We start from the raw sequence: 19,787 nt of genomic DNA, 5'->3' as shown, positions 1-19,787 counted from the left end.
AGAATGGTTTGAGTTGGAAAGGACCTTCAAGATCATCAAGTTCCAAACCTCTGCCATGGGCAAAGACACCTTCCACAAAACCAGGCTGCTCAGAGCCCCATCCAGCCTGGCCTTGAACACTTCCAGGGATGTGGCATCCACAGCTTCTCTGGGAAACCTGTGCCACGGCGTCACCACCCCCACAGGGAAGAATTTCTTTCTGATATCTAATCTAAACCTGCCCTCTTTCCATTTAAATCCTCCAAATGGGGAACTGTCCCAGGTCTGTCAGCAGCTCTGGCTCTGGTAGGAAAGCAGAAGTCCCAAGCAACATGGTCTCATGGGGCATCAGAACATCTTCAGTCCTGTCACAGGGTTTAGTTAAGTGACTCGAGTTTTTACAGAGCTGCTGCCTGGAAGGAAAGGAAGTCACAGATGAGAACAGAGACTGAAGTTGCTGAAGGGTAATGTCAGCTGGGTGTCAGAGTATGGGACTGGGGTGGGCACGCACTGTATCTGCACGAGGCTTTACCAGAGCCCAAAAGCTGTGCCTGTGTGTTGTCTGCCAGCAGTGCTGGAGTCTTTTGTGACACCTCTGTGTGTGCCTGAGAGAGAAGTGAGCCCTGGTGAGAGGGTGATTAGGAAGGGTGACCTGGCACAGACATCACAGTGTGCCTCCTTCATAATCTTCCCTGTGCTGATGCAAGCTGAAGTTCAAAACTTGCCACCTAGGAATTTGCTCCTGTGTCTCCTTTCTAACGTGGGCTACAAAGGATCTGGCAATAGAAAATGGTGGTTTTCCCATGGAAAAACTGCAAGATAAAGGTGGTTACTTGTTTTCTCATCTCTAACTGTATTGAGTCTTTCCTATCCTGTCCCCATTCCAGGCCAAATCACAATTTTAAAAACTCTTTGGTCATGGTATCGGTAAAGACAAACGGATAAAGAATTTTAAAATCCTGGTGCTTTTAAAAGGGAAGGTTATCTGAGGCATGGGTTAAGGTGCTTGAAGATGTGGCAGTAATAATTGTGCAATGGGAATCCAAGGAAGTTCTCTCCCAGATGAATTACAGGATGAGTAAGAGCAGCTTACCTGCCCAAGTCCTCCCTGGGGCTCTGGTGGGGCCTCATACATCTCCCTCCTTCCTGTCTGAATTTGCAGCATGACTCCTGTGTTATTGTTTCACAGGCCTCTGCCTGAAGCTGACTGTGCCCTTGGGCCATTCGTGCCTTCCCTGCAATCTGTGGCCATTGGGTTCGCAGGTCCTGGATGAAACCAAGGCTCAGACTGGCCCAGTGGTGCTTCCTGAATGGTTCCCAAGGCCTGGAATGAAACTGCTGTGCTTTGGTGCAGCCTCTGTACCTGAGGGCTGCAATGACAGTGGAAGACAAGACATATATGGAAGAAAAAAACCCAGGGATGGGAAGCACAAAAGGTTAATGTGCTGGTGCAACAGGCAGGCCCAGGGAGGGGGAGTGGCAGGAAAGGGTTTGCAGATGCAGCTCTTCTGTGCTCTTATCTCCCACCCTGGCAGCAGCCTCAGAGACACAGCTCTTTGGGAACTGGCCCAAAGCTTTAATGAAGGCAGGCGGGAGGCTGTGCGTTCCTGGCTCTCAGGGGGCCCTTTGTCTCTCAAGGCTATCGGCTTCCTCTGAGGAGACACATCATCACCCAGCTCCGAGCTGGATAAGAGCTTTTGAAGTTTTCTGTTTGATATGCGTCACTGCCTCCGTCACACAACACAAGACCTTCTCTGGTTTTATCCTTTCCCTGCTGCAGTTTCACCCACCTGGTATCGCCACCAGAGATAAAACAGAGCCGTGTGTGCCTCCAAATAACTGGAGTCTGGGGAATGCTGTTTCCTAGAGAGAGCAATTAGCACCTTTAGAAGGTCTTAGCAGGAGTGAAGATGAGTCTCTCCCTCCTATGCACAGTCTGAACTTTATTTAATTTAACCAGCTCGCTGATGGTCACAGCTCTTCTGCTGAGATCTGGCTGCTGGGCAGTGCCTTCTGGGGCTGACCCGACCCCAGTGGTGGTGGGGGGCTTTCCCCAGGTGGGCACAGACAGGTCTGCCCAGCTCTGCCCTGAGCTCAAGCACTGCTCCGAGGTCATCTCTGGTGGCCACACAGCCCCCCCGATGACAATAGTGCCAACTGTAGTAAGGTATTTTCTGTTTAAGTTCAGGCTTTGGTCACTAATGCCTAGTAAAGCCATACAAACAGAAAACAATTCAGGCTTTCAGGGGTGTTGTTAAATGTTTAGGGAGGGGGATTTCTGGTTTCTCCACCAGTGGCAGGAGGCTGCTCAGAACTTGTTCACTGGAGTGATGAGCAGGTAGCTAACAGTTTATATTTTCTTTCTCCAAAAGGCACATGGCTCCTGCTAATGGAGCAGTAAAGGTAGCTGGCAGTGTAGTACACAAATGTTCTAGGGGGGATGACCTAACCTGGTGACTTGTGAGCCAGGATGTATGAGCAGCTGGTGTCCTGGTGACACCAAGGTGCTTGAGAGTTAATGTTTGACTGACCTGTGTGTCAGGTGACCTCTTGCAGTTTAGAAGTCCAGTCATGCATGGAGTCAACCAAAGGAAGAAGTCATATGAAGGGGTGGGGTGAGGTACTTGGCCAACAGGCAAAGCAAACAAATGATGTATGAGAATTAAAACAACACTTCAGGTTATAACCAGAAGGGAAGCTCAGCTGAGAAGCTGTTTCCAATCTCTGGTTGTCTTGGTCTTTCTAATTGAGGAAATTGTGAGCACAATGAACTGTGCAAGATCAATAATAAAACACATTCACCTTGGATCTTGCTATTTCTGCTGTGCAAGCAAACAGTATTTCACATGACTGGTGAGAAGGAAAAGCTAATTAAAGAGCTGTTATTTAATTGGCCTAGGTTCATCTTTATCTAATAGTCAACAGCAGACAAGTGAGTCTGAAAAGAAAAACTCTGGAGGGATGAAGTGCCTTGACCAAGATTGAAATAAACCCAGGCTTGAAATCAGCTCTTGTAATTCCCAGCAGAAGGAGCCTGCCCAGCTGACTGAAAAAATCTCTTGCTTGAGTTGCTGGCAGAGATCCCCAGCTCAGAGCGAATACAAATGCCTCATTTTAAAGAGATTACTTCTGTAAAGCTTGTCTTGGTGCTTATATACCCACATGAGCAGTGGTGGCTTGGAGGGGAGAGCAGCAAACCAAACTGAGGGGAGAAGCAGGTGTGCATAGGCAAAGAGCCTGGACAGTCAAATTCCAGCAAGAGGATTGTGTTGAGCTGCTGGGATGTGCTCAGCAGCATTTTTGTTCATTGTGAGGGTGGGGGGTGAACCTGTCCTGGGAGATGCAGGGCATTCAAATGGGTTGAGGGCTGTCTTCTGTGGGTGTTGGTACCTCTGCTCAATGCACCACATTTCTGCAGGTTTCTCCCTAAGCTTTCCTCTTTTGGGAAGCTCAGCCTCTGAAAGTCCCTCCACACTGTGGTTTTAGGATCAGGACTTACAGATGCTTGAGGTGCAACAGGGATGTCACTCCTGAGCAGCATCTGAAGTCTGTAGGATACAGGCAAGGTAAAAACATATGGATAGTGCTTTAATGTCACCTGTGTTTGTGTGTGCAAATAAAGTGAGGGACCTAACTCATCCCTGTCACCCCTTTTTAAGGGATGGTACTGGCCAGATAAGCTGATGTCAGGAATGCCACCACTGACAGTCTCCCCTGCTACTTCCCATTCAAAACTAGGGAAGCTCACAGGACAAAACCTGGGGAGAAACTAGGCTTCAGCTGCTGGATAGAAACACAGTTCAGTGTCATGTCTTGGCATCTTCTGGCTTGCTTAGAAAGAAGAGTGATGTCTCTGGGAACAGGCACTGATCTGTATTGTCTGTAGCTCAGCTGAACATGCCCCTGCAGCTGACAGGGCACCCAGAGCAGTGTGTGTTAGCAGTGTTGCTGTTGGGGCTGAGGCGAGATTGGCTCCTTGTCCATGTCCTACAAGGACATCTGTGACTGACTGACACCTGACATAATTCCTCTCATACCCACTTGTCACCTGAAATCCTCTTGCCACGTGACACTGGTACCTTCAGAGCAGACACTGCTTTCCTGAGGAGGAGGCTTTGGGTCAGTAGATCTTGCCATGGCTGTTTCTGGGAGAGCGTTTACCACACACCTCCAGGGCTGACAGCTCAGCCCCTCTGACAAACTTTTGCCTGAGATTTAAGAGACAAAAATACTGTGTTTGTTACAAATGATTACCCCTGTCCTCTTCAGTCCATATCATTTTCCAGTCTGACATAGTCAAGTTATCAAATCAGAGCTTCCAGAGGCTGGATTTATTTTATTTGTGACCAGGCAGTCCTGGAGACACAAGCTGCCAAGTATCTGTCAATAATCAACCAGAGGATATCTTATCTTTTTTTTTTTTCCTTGGCTAAACACATTGTAAAGGCTAACACACCATGAATAATAGATAGTCATAAAAAAAACACATCCCCTGTAAATCTGTCCCAGCTGTTACTGGGCTGAATTTATGACAGCAATATTTAATCAACTGTTTTCAAGAAGAGGGTTACAAAAACACTGTGATAAAAGTTTTGGGTCTAGCAAGAGTTCTCTGTTTTCTGGCCTATAAGATTCCGGGAAATGGAGAAATGTGGGAGCTGATGTGGACAGAGGCTTGGGGGCTTTGTTTTTGTTTTAATCCACAGCCGTGCTGGTGTGCTGAATAACCTGAGACAACCAACAGGGAATGGATTTGCAATCTCTGTGTTTTGTGGAGTGTCTGTCTGGTAAAAGCAATGCTTGAGAAGTCTGATTCTGCTCTCACCTTCATCTCTTGCTTTTCAGGTGTTTGTTTTCTCTGTGTTATGAGATGTAGGTAACTCTTCAGCTGTGGTGGTTGAGATGTTAACTGTTGCACCTTTCCCTGGTATCTACCCCTGCATTAAGGAAATCTGAATTTTCAGTGTGAATTTGGACTTGAGTTCAGCTTTCTGGTCATCTTTGTGTTGTCAAGCCTCATCCAATTGCCTACTGGAGGCCTAGATTTTTAGCCATTTTCTCTGTCCTCTGGGCTTTTCACATGCTGCCTGTTTCAGAGGTCTGGCAAATCACAGGTCAGCACTTTTCCACCCTCGGAATATCTTTTGTAAAAATAGTAGTTTGAATAAATGAATAGAAACTTTCATTTGCATTCTGGTGTTTGAGACTTCAGGATCCATTTGTTAAGTGATCCTCTGTGCAGCAGTGATGGCTGCTAGGTTTTCATAGCAACATGGCTCCAAGAAAAAGTTAATACTGCAAAGGTCCTGGTGAAAGACTGAGCATCCAGAATTGTCTCATTCAGAAAAGTTTTCATTGTGATCATGTCATGTCAAAGTAGGACTGTGTGTTCAGATTTAGGCTGACAAATGTTTCTTCACATTGCTCAAGGAACTTGGAGCAAGTGTCTGAAATGCCTCTCCAGAGCCACAAGCTTAGTGGAATCCAGCATTATAGGAAGTCATCAAAATGATTTCTGCATCCAAGCAACTCTTGGTACAAATAACATGCAAGTTTAGATAAGGGTAATCAAATCGTGTGCCTCAGGTTGTACGATGATATCTGCAGAGGTTGGGAAAGCTCTGCTTCCCGGTGCTCCCCAGTGCTTCACCACTGGGGCTGGCAAGTGGCCAAGCTTTGCCATTGATTTGCCTGTCAAACTATTAGGGCAGCAAAGTTCCATTCAGTGTTAATAACAGCAATGAAATCCATTGCTCAGCTGTTTTCTTTTGCTTTCTTAAGAGCACTGTGCTTGAAGGTGGCCAAGAGCAGCAGGTTATAGAATGCAATCTGTTCTTCTGAACTTTCTGCTCTTAGCCCTTTGGTGTTTTGAAAGCCTCTTGAGATGATTTAGGCTTCCCAAAAGTGCAGTTCCTATGGGCGCACGAGCCTTTTCAGTCCTTGACTCAGGCCTGTGGTTTTATGGGAGAGGATCTTTCCTGCTGGGGTGCGCCAGCCGGTGTGGTGTTTGACTAACAGTGAATTAATGCCATGCCCTGGAGAAAAGGCTGCTGAAACAAGCTGTCAGGTCAGTCTAAGGCTTCCTGTCATCTGAGGGGATCTGGGCAAAGTCTGCAGCCACCAAATAGCAGATTTACACGCAGTGCTGCTGCAGCTGCAGTAAATCTAATGTCAGTTGTAACATGCCAGAGGAAAAGCTTTTCAGGCATGTTGCAAGAATGGCTCTCAGTGTGGCAGAGCAGCCAGCTCTGGTCCCAGGCAAACATTAAGAACTGCAGAAATACTCAGAAATTAAAAAGAACTTCGTGGGGGCAAGTTGCACCAAGATGTTTTTTTGGGCTTGGATTCAGGAGGGAGGTGGATTTCTTACCAGATTTACTACTGCTTAGCTTGGTGCTGTTGTTGGTTTGTTGTTTTGTTCGTGTTTTTATTTTTTCCCTCTCCAAATATGTTGTGTATGCTTTCTGAATACTGCACTTAGGCTTTTAAACAGAGGTGAAGGTTCGAATATTGATTCAGTTTCAAAATGTAGGTAAAAAATGGCCATTCCTCCCTTTTCCATCCCTAACAGCTTGCTTACGACACTGTTAGCTGGAATATGTTGCAGTGCTGTAGACCTCTGCACCTTGGACTTTCAGGTGTGTTTTGCTGATCCCATTGCCCCTCAGCACAGGCCATTAGCAGGAATTTCATTTCGAGGGAAGGGAGAAACTCATATCTCCCCTAACACAGGAAAGGTACAAGTGCTGTGAGATTTGAGCCTCTTGGCTTCGTGACTTTTTTATTGCTGGCTTCATGATTCACAGGTTCTGATCAAACCAATTTCCAGCAATAAACAGCAGGGAGGCAAAAAAAATGTGTGTCATGTAGATAATACAATGAGTGAAGGGACCAATGACCTTGAGAGGAGGGTGAGCCAGTCCTGTTGCAAAAGAGATGGCTCATCCTGTTGTATAGCGTGGCACTGCCAGGAACTCAGGGCAGAGAGAGATGGGAGAAAGCACAGAAGGGAGACAGGAGGAAGAACCACAGGCTCTGGTTCAGGCAAGCATGAGCCCTGCTCCTGCCTCTGTGCCACGGGCCACCTGACACGGGCACATCGGAGAGCAGGAGGATGGACACGTCCCACACATGTTGGCAATGGGTCTGAGTGTGGGCACGAGATATTTTGGTTTACAGCCTGTGAGGTCCTGCCAGTTTCTCTGTGCCTCTACCTCGCAATTTTGAGGCCCAGCTTGCTGTGCAGCAGCAGTGCAGCTGTCACACACTCATTTGCCTGACCAGCCCAGGCCATCAGAAAGCAGGCAGTGAAAGCAAATGTGAAGCTGAACTTTCACTTCATGGGTTCAGCAGAATTTGACTCAGCTTGTAGATAGAAATGATCAGCAAAGCAATCTTGGTACAGCAGAATAGCTGCATGGATTTGGGTTGTTGGGTGGATGTTCCTTGTTGTGATTAGAGGCTTTATCTCCAATTGCATTGATTTTGCCCTCTGTTCTTCCTTATGGTGCCTATTTCATCTCTCTGATGGAAGATGTCCTCATCTGAAAAGATGAAATGGCCAGCCTGGGTGGTGCCTTCACCTCCCACAGGCTCGTGTGAGCTGGTTTCCTCAGGCAGAGCCTTTTCCAGCAGCTCACAGGTCCAGGGCAGTTCTTGGAGCTGGGCCCTGCTCCCTTTTACACTCAGGGTTCCACGTAGTCACTTGCTTTTCTTGTCCCTCTGCATGACATGCTATCGTGAGACATCTTATCAACATTAGCACTGCCTTGAAGAGAACTAATTTATGTGATAAGGCCTTATTGCTCATTTCTCAATCTGTACCAGCACTGCCTGCTCAAAAATAAGATTATGGTGATCAAAACCCTGCAGGACAGTCACCTTGAATAGTGTTGTGCTCCTGAAAATGGTGTACGTGACACAAATCTTTATCAGGATGTCATTTAACAGGGAAAGAAGCTATTGTACTTCTACCAGCTTATACTGGGTATTTAACATTTTTATTGTGTGGAGTTTATTATTTTAATGGATCACCATGATTATGCAGCTGCACTGTTCAGCAATAAAGAGAGGGATGTTGCCTGGCTAAGTCCACTGGCCCTGGGTGAAGTCTCAGTGGTGGTTGTAACCACCAGCAGTGCTAAAGCAGCACCGCTGTGGCTGCCTGCTGTATAAGGGGCTGAGCTCGGTGGGAAAAGCTGGCAGGTTGTCCTGAAACAGCAAGCTTCAGAACTTTAATGGTAGCTGGTTTGTTTTTATGAACAAGGCAAATCTCTCTAGCTCCTCTTTATAAACAAGTGGTTTAATTAGGCAGTCTATTTATGGTGAGATGTGTATCTAAAGTGAAGGGCATTTCTTCATCGCCTTCCACTTCTCTAATGATAAGCACAGCTACAATAAATTGCCTGCCCTGAGAGAAGTATCTCCATAGATTTTTTGGTTTGATATAGAGGGTGCCCTTAAACTTTGCTTAACTTAACCTTGTGTTGTTAATTTTTCCCACCTGCAAAATGGACACAAAAAAAGGAGGGGGGGGAAGCATAAAGTTAATTTCTCAGTTGCTGTGAACTGGCATAAGTCTTAAAAAGACAACATATTTAATGTTTGGTTGTTAGTAGCAAGTGATTTATTTGTGGGCATATTAACCTGACACAGATACGTTGGTCAGCTGCTGTAGTCTGTGCTTTGGATTTGGGGTTTTCAGCAGTGGAGCAGATGATCTGCTAAGGGGAAATGTTGGGATCACTGGAGGCTCTCGAGGAACAGATTAGGTAGACATTGGTCTGGAAAGATGCAGCTGTAATCGATCTAGCCTGGGCCAAGGAGGTGGATGAGACTGAGTTTGAGAGCCATTCCTGTGCTCTTGTTCCAGGGATCTGGCTCACCATCTGCTGTTGACTAGGGAAGGGAAGGACAGTGACATGACTATTTGGGAAGTGCCATCAGCTGGTTATAGATGGGGGTTGCTGAGACAAGATGGGAATGCTGTCAGACTGATTGTGCCAGGGATGGCACATGGAGCTTGTTTCTTCTTACCCCTTCATCCATGTGCAAGGTTTCTGAAGGAGCTTTCCATCCACCATGGGATGGTGTGAGCAATGCACTGTACTCCGGCAGATAGTACTTGAGGTCCTGTTGTCTCTGGTTACCTTTCCTTCCTCAAAAGGGAAATGTGGCTGTACTGAGCCAGGCAAGAGACCCATCTAGTCCTGTACTGGCTCTTGACAGTGGCCACTGCACATAAACCAAGAGACATGGGAGAAGTATCTCCACAGATTTTTTGGTTTTGAGACATAAATCTTTGGTAAGAGGTAAGACATACATTCTTTGGTAAGAGACATAAGCCAAGTGACACTTCCTTCTGGGATGTTCTCTCCAGTAGAGATGTGTCCTCTGCTTAATAGCTTCCCATGGGGTTTTCTGTGCATTTGTCAAATTGGTTTTGGAACCCTTGGTAAGGCCTTGATATCTTTGGCATCTGCTGGCAATTAGCAGTTTTATAGGTTGTGGTTGAAGCCATCTGTAATACTTTGTTGTGCTGGTGCTGGGTCCTGTTCTGAAAGCTTTAATCATCCTAGTGTTGTGGCAAAGCCTGTGCTCTTGAATCTCCTCATTAGCAGGTCTCTCTTCTCCTTTTGTGTTAGAAAAAGGTGAAGTGCACAATGTCACTGGGAGTGTTGTGTTTGGAAGCAGGGGTATGAGTTAGCAGCATGGGAACAGGCAGATAAGGTTTTTCCATGCACAAGTAGATTGCAGGGGTTTTGTAAGTCACCGCTGTATTTGACCAGCTCTGTTTACTTAAATATATGATTTCTCATATTCAAAGTAAGTTTAAAACCTCCTTTGTCTCATTAGGGATTGAAAGAGAGGTGTGTATGGGAGGGCACTGAAGCAGATGTGGGGTGTAAGTAATGGCATTCCCATGACCACATCATGAAGGATGTAACAACATGGCTTTCCTGCCCTGGCTTCTCAGAAAAACTGTTAAGATGCCATTTTGTGCTGGCTTTGGATTTTTCTTTTCTTGCCCCTGTTAAGGCATTACCCTGGGAACTTGCTCCTTCTCAGCAGCTCAGCACAGACTGTGACCTGATCTGGACCACCCTGGGCCATGCAGTCAGACAATAGGGCACATCAACGCGAAAAGATGGGGAAATATGTTGGGTTTGAGCTGCCTGGGATCCCTTACCCTTGGCTCCATGACTGCAGTTATGAAGTTCAGCTTGATGCCTGAGGTGGGCCTCTGCAAGTAGGTTGTCTTCCAAGATGGGATGCAATCATCTGTATCAGGCAAGATGCTGAGGGGACCATCATACCTGTATGCAGCTGGTCTAGAATGTAACATGGTCTTCTATTGTTACTTATAATTTCTAAATGAGGAAAACTACAGGTTGTTATGAAGTCCCAGTTCAGAAGTGCACATAAAAATCACAGAAGTGTAGATATTGTTTAGACTCCTCAGGTTCTGTTTTCAAAAACCATTTAGGGCTCCTGTATGCCTGATTACAGTTCACCATTAGGGATCTAAATGCATCAGGAAAACATAATTTTTCTTGCTACTTCTGCCACTTCTGGGAAATCACATCCCAGATCTCCACGTGGGTCAGATTGGAGTCAGTCCTGTGAAGGGAGCCAGAAAGAAACAGTGGTCCTTGAGCTTGGCCAATCTGCCCAAGGCAGCTCTTGTTCAGTGAATAGGCACCTAAGCAGTGGCCCTTTAAAGTAACCCAGACAGTCACGACACTTGCCTACACAGCACTCACAGGGACAAAAGAACATTTCATAATTGTTTGTCCAGATAAACAAGTGTCAAGCCTGCACTCTGAATTAGTGGTGGTGGTTTAAGTTAGCCTTTATTATCAGCAGAAGAACACTTGTTATTTGATCTCTCAGAAGAATGCCTGTGCTGCTCCTTTGCTCACACAGTTAAACACAGGTGATAAGGTTTTTCTTGTGTCAAGTATTATTTTAGACTACCCAGAGAAACAAATAATTTGATTAAAAAAAATATCAAGATTGCTTCCTAAATGCCAGTGGAGGTCAGTTAGTTTAAACCAGCTCTGGTAGTGAAGCTGTAAAATGAGTGTAACTCCAGACAGGGTTATGTTTTCTGTAGTCAAAGGTGGGGAGTGATAAGACTTGAAGTTGAAAGCTGGGTAAGGCAAGCTCATAGACTGTCAGAGAGTTTAAAAGTATAAGGAATAGGAAAGAAGGCAGGTAAGCTCTATTTTAAGATGCTGATTATGTATGGAAGAATTACAGATTTGTCTCAGAAAAAACCCAAACCAAAATTGGTCTGCCTATCTTTAGTAACACCACTTTATAGTGTAGCAAGATACTGATGCCAAATGGGTGGTTCCAAAAAGACCCAAACAAGACCCAAACCAAAACCCAAGGTGCTGGCAGCCTGGCAGCCTTTCTCTTACCTTCAGTGAAGGAAGAACTGCTTGTTCACGGCCTGTGACATGGGGTCATTTGAGGGTGGGTTGCAAAAAGGGGAATGAGAAAAACAAGGACGTTTGAGCGGGTGTTGCACTGTGAGGATATCTGTGTGATCACCTTTTCTAATAAGTCCTTGCAGTATGTGAGTTGAAGCAACTGCCTTAGCCCAGTGTCCTAGCTCAGACATGGATGCTGATAGAGCTAGTGGGGTTTTTTTCTAGAAAATGAAATTGCAGCCTTCCTGTAGGTCCCAGTCCTATACAGGCAGAGAGTAATTTTTGTTGTACCTATGGGGCTGCCTAGGTGAGTAACTTATTGCTGGATAGTTTATTAATGTTGATGCAAACAAGTGTATTAGCTTCAGAAGGGTTAAGATGAAGCTTCAGATTGAAAGAAAAGGCCCATAATCCTTACAGATACGTTTCATGCTCCTGCAAAAGGTCAGTTTTAACTTGATTGTTGAACAAAACCCCAAAGTTCAGAAGCACAGTCAATCTAAATGTGTTGTGCCTGCCAGCTGGAGATAATTCCTTGTTGGCCAATATAGCTCTACTGGCCTCTGTGATACAGCTGGTGAATGGTCAGTTATGTAGACCAATGTGGGTCCTGCTCTGCATAATAAGCCCAAATTGTTATGTAGCACTTTGTATTTGTCGGTCTTCAACCACTCTGCAGAAGTACATCTCGTGTTTTAGAGAGGGCAGAAAAGATGTACAAAGGGCAGTTACTCAGCTGAAGTTTGCCAGTGGCAAGCTGTGGACTAGCAAACAAGTTGTAGTCTATTAGACTAAACATTTGAGTCTATCTAGTCCATTAGACCAGAACTTGCTGGTTCTAATCTAATCTTTCCCAAGAGATCACACTGTTACTCCCAAATAGTAACTCAACAACAGTTATTTAGAGTGTGTAGGATAGGGAAAATTCCTCAGTCTATCTGATGAAGATCCCTGGTGATCCTTTAGTGAAAGCTAAATGAGTTCAGGCGAGGAGGAATTCTTAATGTATGGCATTGGAAATGAGCGTAATGGATATCTGAGTGGATGCCTGGGCTCTGATTCAGTCCTGCAGGTGGTGAATGTGCACTGCTTGTTGTGGGAATAAGGCCCCCTTTGCCCCTGGTAAGAAAACCATGTCAGGGGAGCAAGTGACTGCTAGATCTGTCCTGCAGTTAATGACTCTTGGAGTGAAGTAAACTTCACTTCCTTTTTTGACTTTTCATGGAAAACATAGGGACAGAGACTCTCCTGAGAATTCCCCCTGCCTGGAGTGTATTATTTGTGCCACTGCCAGGAAACCAGAGCTAAGCAACAGGCTGAACCTGCCGAGGATGGTGTCCTGCCTGCAGTGCCCAAGCCATCACCTCAGTGGGAAACTGTGCAGTGTGAAACACTGATGATCTCTGCTGAGAGAGACAAGGCAGGTCTGGCACTTCTGTGCTCCTTGGGGGGGACATCCTCAATTTGATAGCGAAGGAGAAAACAAGACGAAACAGCACAAGATGCGAGGTGCAAAAGGTTTCCTGTTCAGCTTTGTGGATTGTCCTAAGTTTTGGTACACAGAGACGAAAGAGGGCAGGAAACATGAATCTCGATTTGTTTTATTTTTCCTTCTTTAAGGCAAAGGACAGATATTAGAAGGTCAGGAAGAAATAAGTCACTTATTAGGAGGGGTAATATTGCAGTTTTTCTCGGTGACAGTAGCACTTTCAGCCAGAACCCCTCACCTGTGTGTAAAGATCAACCTTCACTGCCAGAGTTTACCCACGAAGCATGGGGCACAAAGGGAAAAATCATCCATTTGGATTTACAGACGTAGAGTTGAGCACAGACAGATAACTGGCCTGCTCCAAACCACAGAGGTGACATGTTAGAGGAGACCTGGCCTTGCCCCAGTGCCACTGCTTGCAGACTGGATCCAGCTTTGTCCTGCCCCCGCTCCTGCCCCTCCTCCTGCTCGCTGCAGCGCTGTAGTAACACGCTCTTGGAGCCCGTCCATCAGCTGGGAGAGGCTCACAGCTTGCTGTGCCTCTGCCAAGTGGCTCCATTAAGAATTGCTTTCATGATTACAGCGCTTATGCAAGCGGGGGAGCAGGCTTTTGGGAGGATGTTTATATTGCACAGATCCTTTATCTAGCTTGACTATCTCCTCATTACCTGCATCGAAGAATTGCCTGCCTTAGTGGCCAATAAAAACTAAATTGCTAAATCCAGCTTTGTGTAACCCTATTTACCTTTTGTACCAGATTAACCTTTATCATATTTGCAAGTGTGTTGGGAAAGTTACATAAACAGAGGTAGGTGGTGGAGGCAAAGGCCAGCCTGAGAGAGCCAGCAGTGCCCTGTTTGCCAGGGCACCACAGATAAGAGGAGGCTTGTGCCAGGCAGGGAGTTGCAGAGAAGCTGTTGCCAAGCTTGTGCTGATCAACATGGTGGTTGTAGGAGTCTTCCACACCTTCTCTGGATTAGCAGAAATGGCTGGGGTTTAAGGTAAACAGCGAGGAGCCCAAACACTGTAGAAATAGCTGGTGGGGAAATGAGTTCTGAGGGCTGGCACTGACAGGCAGCTGCCCTGGGTGATTTGGCAGTTGGGTCAGTGCCAGCCTGATGCTGCCATGCTCTTTCCAAAACACACCCAGAGCACAGTCACCATCCTGCCACGGTCAGCCTGCATCTGGGGCACATCCAAGGCACTTGGAGGATCTGTTTTTTGTGAGCTGTGGAAGGACTTCAGGTGTCAGGGACGGTGGCTGTCTGGTGGGATAGACAAGGCAGGGACCCAGGGGACCAGCTCTGGTGGAATGGTGTTGTGGCCTGTGTTTTTGCTGGTGTTTCCCTACTGATAGAGACAGGAGGGTTTCCAAAAGTTCAGATGAAGGGAGCTTCCCATTTTTGTGAGAGCCTGCTCTGTGGGGCTCAATTGGAGCAGATCTGGTTCCTTGGTCAAATTGGTCACGTGATGGGAGCTGGACCAGCCCCTTTTATCTCTCCAGGAGACAAAAAATTAAATTATTTTTACCTTCAGAATATTTATCAGTGAACCAAAAAGTATTCCCTGAGCAAACGATCCCCTTCCTCTCCCACTGCAGAATGTGTTCCTGTGCCTTTTGCCTGCTACTGCATTTGCAACAAACGTGTCTACACAACTCCATGACAAATACAGCCCTGGCAGAAATTTCTAGGATACATCAGTCTTACAAATGGATCTCACATGCAGTTTGCACTTTGGGTCATGTTGAGATCTTGCTGCTTCAAGTTCAGATGTGTTTCCTAGAAAGTGTGGCTAGATTGAGCAGCTGAGAAATCCGTGGATTAGTAGATGCGTGGATACATGTTCAATTTTTTCCCTGGTGTTTTGTCCTTTCTAAGATTCAGAAAAATGTCTGAAGTAAAACATACATGCATTTTTTTCACCAATACTTAATTTTGTAGCAGTATTTCTGGATGTGTGGAATATTCAGTGAATTTAAGGGCAACTTTTGCAGCATTTGGACAAGCATTTGCCATTGTGAGCTGTATTGTCCTGGCACCGAGTTCACAAGACTGAGTCCCATGAAAGGAAAACTGGTGCTACCCTTGGTCATCGCTTCTGTTTAATTGAATGGAGACATTTGTCCCTCTCCTGAAGAGGCCACGTTAAGCTAAAACCTGCAATTTCAATGCTTTGCCTCATCCTTAGAAAAGGAGGTCCCAAAGCCTTGTTTCCAGTCAGATCTAACAGGGCAGAAGAGTCTTCCTTTGTTGCTGAAAGGAAGAACAAGGATGGCACAAAGCACTGTTTGCCTTTAGGGCAAGGTTTCAGGGTCCTACTGTCCTAAAGCAGAGAGCAAAGGGAGGTAATCCCAAAATAAATCCTGGGAGTGCCAGTGTTTCCAGTGAGAGGTGGGTCAGAAAGCTCATCTCCCATTCCTGACCTGGAAAGCCCAGCAGTGATCAAACTCCCTGCTTCCAGCACAGATGCATCCGGGTTGTGCACCCTGAATGGAACCAAGCTTCATCCAGTTCTGAGCCTGGGATGTGGTTTGGAAATGGAGAACTGGAACCATGTGAATGTGGCACCCAAGAACAGCTTGAACTTGGGTGAAGACTGATTGTTTTGAACTCCCTCCATCCTGTTGTGCTGTTAAACAGCAGGAGTGTGACTTGGACACAGCCCTGGATCAGGTGTGACAGGGCAGATGCAGCCAGGAGGGGAGAGGTGGAGCAGCAGAGCCCAGTTTCCCTTGTGCCACCTGCATTTCGGGTCTTTAGCTGACACATTATTGGTGGCCTTGACACATTGTTGGTGGCTCTTTAGAGAGAAGCAATGACTTTGTTCTGTTTATTAGAATGAAGACAAGGTGAAGTCAGTGGGCAGAAGGCCATGCAAAGGAAGAGCTGGGTCTCAGAGCTTCCCTGAGGGGTGATGCCCCTTCCTTTGTACTGAGGTTGAAACAGATACATGCTTAATCTCTTTGCTGAAGAAAAGCCTCCTGCTCCTCAGCCTGTTAGTGGACTGTGACAAGCCTAGTCACAAGTGACACCGTTTACATGGGATTTTGTCAGCAGCAGGTTTGCATTTTTAATTTTTTTTTTTTAAATCATTTAAGAGAGTTACATCACAGAAAATGCAAGCTCAGTGGAAATTTTACTGTCCTGGACTTTGCAACTTTTCCAGAGCAAGCAGCAATGAAGCAGATAATCCCATTTTCTCATATCTGTGACTTTGTCCTTCTTGCCTGGCATGAATTTGATCGTGATGTCTCTGTATGTACTGGCTCCTGTTAGATGCTGCTGGGGACAAAGAGTTTGGGAGGGTGTTGAAGAGCAGGAGAATATCTGCAGCTGTTGGTTAATGTCTCACTTGCAAGCAAGGCCCACAGCAATAGGGAATGGTTAATGGCTCCAGAGTCTGGATATTGGCAGGACTGGGCTTGGCTGTTGTTTTGCTTGAGTAGTGAAATGGTGAAATCATGTCTAAGTGTCTGTTCTGATGCTGGGAGGCAGAGGTACAGTCAAATAGCAGCCTCAGCCTTTTTCCATGGAGTTTTGAAAATCTTTGCCAGCAGAAACCAAATGTGAATTAGGGCATTTCCCATTGTTGGGTGAGAGAAAGGTCTTTAAGAAAAACTCACTAAAGTAAAAAATTTACCTGTTCCCCCTACAATTACCATCTTGTTTCCAGACCCATAAGGTGCATATTCTAGGAATAGAATAAAATGCAAGTTGGCCACAAATGTTTCCATGAAAGTGTTTTTATTAGAAAATTTTTGTTGAAATTGAGATCTTTGTGGGAAAGGATCAGATTTAATGAATTTTCTGTTCTGAAAGTAGTTATGAAAACAAGTTTAAAGGCATGGACATATGATTCCATTTTTTATGAAGAGGGGCTTTTATTTCTTTTCACCCATCTCCCATTTCAGCACAAAAATCCATCTAAATTAAACTTCATTTTATTTGTAGTTTTAACGAGTTCCTGGAAAAAATGGCAGTCAAATAAGAGTAAAAGGTCAAGCCTTTGTGTGTCTGGCTACTTCTGGCTCCTTTTGGTGCTACACTGCAGGGCACTGAGCTGTCACTGAGGTCTGTCCCCTGCCACTGGTGGCATGTTGTCCAGAGCAGGGAGGGGAATAAAGGGAGGACCCTGTGAACACAGTCCTGTGTCAGCTCCTTCTGCCCTTGGGATGGTAAAGATGTGATGCCTTAAGTTATGTAGGGGACAAACAGGAGCTGGAAGGACACACAGCCCTTGGGATGAGTATTGTGAATGGCTGTGTTGCATGGATGTGCTTTCCCACCTGTCTCAGGTGCTGGAGGCACTTCCAAGACTGTGCAGAGCACCAGCAAACTACAGGAGGAGTCTGTTTTGTGACACGATTTAACTCTGCCACACTTCTCAAGTGGCCTTTTTAACACTTAGTAGTTGTCATTGTGTGACATGCTGTGGTTTACTGAAAGCATAGATGTGTTTTATGGCTGCTGTCCTATCCCCTTCACCATCAGGGAGCATGTCTAGATCACAGCTGCTCTAAACAGTATAAATTCAAGAAGCTGGTGATCTTCTCTTCCTTTTCCTTAGCTTTGGCTTGATAATCAACCTGCTGAAGCCAGAGAAAAGACTCCTGTTGATGGTAATGGATCATTTGTGCAGGCCAGGTTTGCACTGGCATGTTTCAACCATGTCTCTTTAACATTTGGAATAAGCTTTTTCGCCAGTTTCCCAGGATATGAGGGTTTGAGAAAATTCAGAGCAGCTCAGGCGGTACGTGCGTGAGTCACCTGGTGTGTGAAGGCTTTGCCCAGTCATCCCCAGATTTTCCACATGATTTGGAGCAGACAGGTTGTGTTATGGAACAGGAGCAGATGAGTAAGTTGGTTACGGAGGTTGCTGTGACTGTCTGTGGTAGACACGTGTCTCCCTTTGCTTCTGGTGACTGACTTGTCCCTCTGGGGTCTGCAAACCCAGCCAGAATTGGGACCAGGTCCGAGTGGGTGTTTGGGACAGATGAATTTAAATGATGGGAAAGGACTCTTCCTTGCTTCTTTCCTGGCCATAAAATACAGGCAGCTGGGGATTTTTGGCAGGGTTTGAGCAGACTCTCGCCTCATTCTTGTTTATGCCCCTCATCTGCTTCCTTCACCCACGGGCTCAATGGTCTGAGGTGCATCCTGAGAGAGATGATGTTCCTGGCCTGAGACTGCCACGAGTCTAAAGGTTCCCCATCTGTCCAGGCCTGACTTCCCACTGGCACTGCTGTCTCACTGCCAGCCTACAATGCATGGCTTAAGTAACATTTCCTGCTGCCACTGTGCAGGAGCTCTCCTGGAGCTCACTGCAGAAGATTGAAAGGAATGAATAATTTAGGATTGCATCCCTGCTTGTGCTTAGCTGGTATCTATATTCAATCCACATGCCTATGAAGCCAAAAGGCAAAACTCTTCCTGTTTCCTGGGGCACCAGGATTCACAAGGGAAAGGATTGCAAATGTATCTTGTTCATTTTCTGCTGCTGGACTTCTGATAGTCCTCCCAGAGGGCCCATCCTGAGCGTGGACATCGACAGAGGGATTACGAGGGGTTGGTGATACCGTGGCTTATTGTTAAAGCAAGTAAGAGAGGCTCTGTCAACAATGTAACACAGCAGGATGTGGAAAACAGAGGTTTTTTCATCTCTTTTTGAGTAGCTGAAAACAGAATGACATGCTCTGAACCTCCTGTGTTATGTCTATTATTTTTCTCCACTTTTCCTCGCATACTCTCCAAGCTGTTGGGATCTTGGCTGTAACTGGTCTACAGCAGGGAAATGGAATTTGTCCTGAACCTTCATTCCCCTTTTATTACAGTCCACCAATCTTTCCTCTTTCTGTCATACAGAGATAAATATTGGTTTCGGAACTAAAGAGCATGTCAGGACTGGACTCTCTAGGTTGTCTCAATAATTTCATACAGTTTGTTTCATGTGACGATATTAATAAACATCTCTCATCTCAATGCATACTCTGAGCATGGGTAGGACACAGAGCCATTCTGACAGCCATTCTGTGCTGTGCTCCCCTCAGCTTGGGGAACGTGTTGCTGAGCCCCACAGGCTGGTCAGGGACCTCCTGCCTTTACCCAGCAACGTACCCTGCTCTGGACCATACTGGGTCAGGAAAGTCTCATTTAACTCCATCTCCTAAATCACTGTTCTGTGATTACAGATTTTCACAATTTATCCATTTAAAGGAGCAGAACAGCAGATTTTGGCAGATTGAACTTGGTTTAGTAAGAGAGTGCTGCTTCTCACTAGAAACTTATCAGAGCCTTTAAGTGCTTCTCTGTGCTTCTTCTTTCTCTCCTCAGTTTTGTTAGCATCTATTTCTGCCCAATATTTTATGAAGAAAATGCTTTGTGGCAGCACTAGAACAGCTATTTTAAGCAGGAACTCCCTGCAGTCAAATCAGGCCACCAGTGTCTTGCTGAGTTTCACTGTCCCTTTCTGAGGGAGAAAGGAGCAGAAGCCTCTTTTGGGCATGCTCCCATCACCTGGTCTTCAGCACTTAACTGTGCTGGGGGCATGTTCTCCCTTTGTCCACAGTGCTTCTGCTCTCAGCTTTGGCTTTTGGGGGCTGAATCCACCTCCTCAAGTTCTGCCCTTCTGCTGACTAGAGAGAACACTCCTCATGCAGGGAGTGAGAGGTCCTGCATGAGGAGAAAGATGAGGTCGTTGTACCTGACACGGACAGAACTTGTCCCCTTGTTCGTGGGGGACAGCTGGAACCCCTGTTTGATCCTAAAAGAAGACAGTTCCTTGCTCAGACCAAGCAGCCTGGGAAGGTTTGGATTATTTCTCTTGGATTATTTCTCTTGGATTATTTCTCTTGGATTATTTCTCTTGGATTATTTCTCTTG

At 45.9% G+C, this 19,787-nt stretch overlaps 1 long non-coding RNA gene across 2 annotated transcripts in view; it reads left to right on the top strand.

The window, feature by feature from the left end:
- The window catches only part of LOC108499781, a 227,722-nt gene that overhangs the window by 26,276 nt on the left and 181,659 nt on the right, over positions 1-19,787 (top strand). The window contains exon 1 of one of the 2 annotated variants that reach the window (XR_001875651.1): positions 13,821-13,907. The exons of the other annotated variant lie outside the window; for it this stretch is intronic. This is a non-coding gene — a long non-coding RNA (uncharacterized LOC108499781). Of the gene's footprint in view, positions 1-13,820; positions 13,908-19,787 lie in introns of those variants that run through there. 2 annotated transcript variants of the gene reach the window in all.

This window comes from Lepidothrix coronata, unplaced genomic scaffold, assembly GCF_001604755.1.
Source record: "Lepidothrix coronata isolate B3197 unplaced genomic scaffold, Lepidothrix_coronata-1.0 Scaffold78, whole genome shotgun sequence".
In the NCBI taxonomy this organism is placed as follows: Eukaryota; Metazoa; Chordata; class Aves; order Passeriformes; family Pipridae; genus Lepidothrix; species Lepidothrix coronata.
The sequence above is the reverse complement of the archived record's forward strand: the minus strand, read 5'-3'. Positions and strand labels throughout refer to the sequence as shown.